Source organism: Phoenix dactylifera, chromosome 17, assembly GCF_051530095.1.
Source record: "Phoenix dactylifera cultivar Ajwa chromosome 17, Ajwa_hap1_PhDact_Kaust_v1.1, whole genome shotgun sequence".
Lineage (NCBI taxonomy): Eukaryota > Viridiplantae > Streptophyta > Magnoliopsida > Arecales > Arecaceae > Phoenix > Phoenix dactylifera.
This window is the reverse complement of record NC_143206.1, coordinates 7,058,917-7,064,727: the sequence shown is the minus strand read 5'-3', so window position 1 is coordinate 7,064,727 and position 5,811 is coordinate 7,058,917. Positions and strand designations below refer to the sequence as shown.

General features: G+C 40.6%; 1 long non-coding RNA gene across 1 annotated transcript; it reads right to left on the bottom strand.

Annotated features, from left to right (window-relative positions):
* Positions 1-2,862: 2,862 nt before the first annotated feature.
* LOC148700565 (uncharacterized) lies at positions 2,863-5,028 on the bottom strand. The gene is made up of 3 exons (XR_015971011.2): positions 4,791-5,028; positions 4,043-4,133; positions 2,863-3,047 (listed from the first exon to the last, which is right to left on the bottom strand). It is a non-coding gene; the product is annotated as an uncharacterized LOC148700565 (long non-coding RNA).
* Positions 5,029-5,811: the final 783 nt, after the last annotated feature.

The window sequence follows — 5,811 nt, the reverse complement described above, 5'->3', positions numbered from 1 at the left end:
GTCCACCTCTTCCCATCCCCTCTAAAACCCTAGAAATCCCTCTCGACCAACCCACTGTCCCGATACAACCCTCATATGCCATAACTCTGTCAATCCCGGCGGCCGGCGGTGGCAGGATCCGGAGGAGAGGAGCCGAAACAGGGGTACCCTGTTTCGGACTCTTTCCGACGATCCGTCGGCCAAAATCCCCATCCAACACCGCCCTACCCCTAGCAGAAAAAGTACAAGGGACGAGCTATACTTACCTCAGCCCGACGGGCTCCGGCGACCTTTCCGGCGAGATGGGTGGAAGAACCCGTGAGCAACTCCCTCGGATCCAAGCTTCTTCACCCGTCGGAATCTTCGACAAAGGGAAGTGGTCTTCCTCCGCGGCCGGCCGAATCCCGGTGTCGGCGCTGGGTCTCCTCCGGCGATCGACCTCACGCCGCCGCTGCGCCCTCTCTCCCCCCCCCCCCCTCTTTTTTTTTTGTGTGTTTCTTCCCCCCACGATCGTGCCTAGGGCACGATCGTATATGGTGGATGGGCCCGGTCTTTTCGGGCCGGCCCATCCACCCCTTTTTTTTTTTTTTTTTTAGGGGTATTACATACTCTCCCCCTTAAAAAAAATTTCGTCCTCGAAATTAACTTACTTGAAGCCTCAATTTTTTTTTTTTTTTAAAAAAAAGATTTGCATCCATTATATCATCCCTGAGATTTCAAATAGTCTCCCTCTCGGAGTACCTACCCACAAGATTTGACATACAAAAATTACAGCATCTCAAAACTTAATCCTTTCTATTTACCACACGTATTAAGTTCTTTTGATCTCCTTCAAAAGAATTCCAAATTCCCAACCTTGGATTAAACTGTCATAATTATAACCCAAAGAAATTAATTTCTCTTAATTCTACCCAGAGATCATAATTGGCTTAATAGAAATAGGAGAAATCTTTAGTATCAAATCCTCTTAATATTCTATAATCATTTTTCTTTTCTTTCTCCCACATCATTCCAACAAATAAGAGATCCATGTTAAAACATTCCAAGTCTAAGACCAACCAAGGAATCATCAATCGTAAATACTAAATTTAACATGCCCAAGATTCTCCCAAAAGTTGTCAACAATAGAAGAATCCACTGGTGAGAATTACATAGCTACCTTTAGATCATCCATAGAATCAACACCATTCTCCTTTACTAGAAACTAACTCAAGTGTTCCATCATAATACCTTTTACATCAAATATTAATGTCCTTAACCAATTTCAAAATAACTCAAACCACCACACTTCCGCTGTGCACTCTGATTTAATCCATTAAATACTCTAAGGTCTCTAAATGATTTATGACCAAAATATCACTTTGCACTAGGAATAAGAAAATCCAGATTTCAAAACTTTAATTGAAATTTATGTAGAAGATACTAACCATAACTAACCCTCAAGCCATTAATCAAGTTTAAGGTCACTACATGATCTCCACAACTTAGAATCCAAAATATCCAGATTTAATTAACTCTGGATTTCTTAGCAATTCAATTACATAATTTAGATTAACCTTCCTTCCAAAAGAATTTACTTCAAATTCAATGGGTTAAAAATCATTGAGCCAATATCACTATGATTAGAAAGTAACTCTATCAACCTTCAAATCTTTCTTCACCAAGATTCTTAATATGTATGATCAATGCTACATATGATAACTCACATAAGCATCTCAAAATCTAAATCTCTACTCAATGGCAAAGATTCCTGGTTAGATCATAAATCTACACTTTAGTTCAAGTTAACACATCCAATAGTCTCCAATAATTATAAGAAAAATTCAGTAGCCCAATCCAAATATATGAATTCAATAATTAGAATTTCCCCATCAATATGCCAACTCAATAGCCTCAAAATAAAATCAAATATATCAATAGGAAATAGACCTATTTGTAATATCCAAACATGCCAATACCACATACAGATTCACATACATATTCAACTTCGAAAAACACTCCTTCTAATATTATGAAATCTTCTTAGCTCACTCCAATACTATGGAAGATCTACGTACAAATCCCACTCTAATAATTAGCAGCAAAACCAAAAGTACGATTACATCATAACCCATATCAAGTTTGAACTTCCAGGTCATTTAAATAATATCTGAATATGGTATAACCGATATGCCATTGTTGACCTTCGTACAGTTATCTTAGGTCAAACCTCCTTTTTTTTTATCATGATCAAAGACAATTTATACTTTCCTTCCACACTCATCGAAAACCAAACCCGATGCATACATTTTATCACTATGCCCAGTGATCTTACACCCTAAGCACCGAATTTAATTGTCACGTCCCAAATGATCATAACCTTAAGCTATGATATTTTTCTGTCACGATCCCTAGTGATCTTAAACATATGCTCAGATTCCAACTGGTCACATTTTCCAATAATCTTAAACCTCAAACTTTAATGCCACTAAGGCCACAGTCCCTAGTGGTCTTAAACCTTAAACTCTGATTTCATTCTTGTCACAATCCCGAGTGATCTTAAACATATACTCAAATTCCAATTTTGTCACTATCCCCAATGATCTTAAATATCAAACTCTAATGCCACTAAGGCCACAGTCCCTAGTGGTCTTAAACCTTAGATTACAATATCATTCCTGTTACAATCTCAGGTGATTATAAACCAAGACTCTGATAGTTTTTCTATCATAATTTCCCACTCACACTCACCTAACCCTAAAGCCTAGGATACATTAACCTTAAGCTCTGATACCACTCTGTCACGCCCCGAACCCAACACCCGGGTCCGATACGTGACCGGCCGCATGAGCCCTAGAGCAGTGCCCTAAAGATCATGCAAGGCCTATGTTTACAAAATTCCAATAAATCCACGATTAATTTAATAATTCAAATAGACAAGTCCGACATATCCAAATAAACAAATTAGTTCAATTACAAGATCTTCAAATGTTCATCGACATCAAAGAAGGACAAACAAACTAACTAGCTAATGACTCTGATACTTGCACTCTGCGCCCATCCCATCCAAATCTAAGCATCCTGCAACTCTGATAAAAAGAAAGAAGAAAAGGGGATGAGCTTTACAGCCCAGTAAGAATCCCTACACATCCATACCAACACAATAATAATATGAATTTGAAAGCCACGACAAATCGATGCACATTTCATGAAATCATAAACCGGCTATCAAAAGGCTCAAATAAACAATATAAGTATGTACGTCAAATATCAATGAAAGTCCAACCACGCAAGAATGATATAGCATACGATAGCTCATGAATCTTCATTAATGTTTTCAATGCTTTTTCTTTCCATTCTATATTAACTTGATCCGGATTAATTATCTTTCCGACTTTGGGTCAAATCTCGGTCACATTTCTCAGCCTGTGGTGGGGCAACCAAATTATCACATTTTCAGCCTGTGGCAGGGCCTGCACAATATAGTTCCACATTTCTAGCCTGTGAGGGGGCCTACCAAAGTATCACATTTTCAGCCTGTGGCGGGGCCTGCACAATATAGTTCCACATTTCTAGCCTGTGAGGGGGCCTGCCAAAGTATCACATTTTCAGCCTGTGGCGGGGCCTGCACAATATAGTTCCACATTTCTAGCCTGTGAGGGGGCCTACCAAAGTACCACATTTTTCAGTCTGTGACGGGGCCTGCCATAATAACAAGATAAACCCAAAGTCCCTTTTCATACAATCCAGTTTACATCCACACATCAATTCCTTTATATTTATTTCCGGCTTTAAACTAACCACGGTCACGTTTCCAGCCCGTGACGGGGCAACCAAGATCACATAGTTAGTTTAGAGCACCACATCCATCAGTCCAATTATGTAGGTGTAAGTTATGCGCATGCATGCATCCATCATAATACCAACCACAAGCGAATACGATCATAATATCAACCACAAGCCAACTCGATCAAAATATAATTTAATATAAAACTATTTTTGATTTATCTGGATCATAGCATATCATACATATCAAAGTATAAAAATATTATATCATGCAGGATTGGCGTACAAGGATCCTTACCCTTTGCTGACACCCAGACAGACCACCGTGATCTACGAACTAGGGTGCGTAGAACCTTGCTCAATGTCTCTTTGTCCAACAGTTTGTTGCCCTACAGAACCAAATCAATATTAAAAATTATCCGGAGTATCTGACAACCCAAAACTCTCCATTGACCTACGACTATCCAGCAATCCTTACAAACAATGATCTCCTCGGATCAAACTAGAGAGAGAAAACTCCAATCTAGAGAGAGAAAATGGTGAGAGAAATAATTCAAGTAGAGAGAACCTAGGAGAGAGAAGAGAGGAGAGAGAAAACTCTTCCTCCTCAAAATGAGGGAAGCCGATCCATCTCCCTCTCTTCTCGAATTAGGATGGCACAGCCACCAGGGTGCCCATCCTTGGCGACGACAGCCGGCCTGTGACGGCCCTCAACTGTGGCACCACCGGAGATGGTGGTCGGCCGGCGGCCAACCAACGAGGGAAAGGAAAGGAGATGGGATCACGAGGAAGGTGATCTCGGTCCACCTCTTCCCATCCCCTCTAAAACCCTAGAAATCCCTCTCGACCAACCCACTGTCCCGATACAACCCTCATATGCCATAACTCTGTCAATCCCGGCGGCCGGCGGTGGCAGGATCCGGAGGAGAGGAGCCGAAACAGGGGTACCCTGTTTCGGACTCTTCCCGACGATCCGTCGGCCAAAATCCCCATCCAACACCGCCCTACCCCTAGCAGAAAAAGTACAAGGGACGAGCTATACTTACCTCAGCCCGACGGGCTCCGGCGACCTTTCCGGCGAGATGGGTGGAAGAACCCGTGAGCAACTCCCTCGGATCCAAGCTTCTTCACCCGTCGGAATCTTCGACAAAGGGAAGTGGTCTTCCTCCGCGGCCGGCCGAATCCCGGCGTCGGCGCTGGGTCTCCTCCGGCGATCGACCTCACGCCGCCGCTGCGCCCTCTCCCCCCCCTCTTTTTTTTTTTTTGTGTGTTTCTTCCCCCCACGATCGTGCCTAGGGCACGATCGTATATGGTGGATGGGCCCGGTCTTTTCGGGCCGGCCCATCCACCCCTTTTTTTTTTTTTTTTTTTTTAGGGGTATTACAGGTATTCTGATTGTTTAGCTTGTCCATTTTATTCTTTGGATTATTTATTGTTCATACTTATCTTAGCACCTTATGGACACTTTCAAAAGTGAGTTTTCTGCTGCACATATTTTGTAAATTTTGAAAAATTCAACTCAAACCCCCCCCCCCCCCCCCCCCCCCCTCCCCCCCCCCCAAAAAAAAAAATAAAGGAATTATTGAGAATTATCCAAAGAAGCATGATTTGGTATAATAGTGCGTCAATATTTGAACATACAATTTAACTTAGGTGCTACATTAAACTAATGGCCTAAACTTTAGCCTATGCACGCGGTTATATCTACCAATTTGTAAGGTAGATAGTATCACTCTAATACTTTTTTTTTTTTTAAATCTCTAAATACCTCACAGCCATCATATTGAGAGAAATGCTGCAGTTTGAGGAAGCATGGAGCAGGAAGAATATTCTTTTTGACAAAAAAATATGTAAACATTAGATTCCAATTTTGATTATTTTATGAATAATAATTTTAAGATTAAAAATATTTTACTATTTAATTATTATAGATTGGATTTATAATAAAATTTATTATTTTTGTAAGTTCAAGTCTTCCTAGAACTTTAGCATTATTTTTTATATATTTATTTATTTTAAATAAAGGATCCATGTATTGCACACGCCACATTGTAATTAGAATCAGAG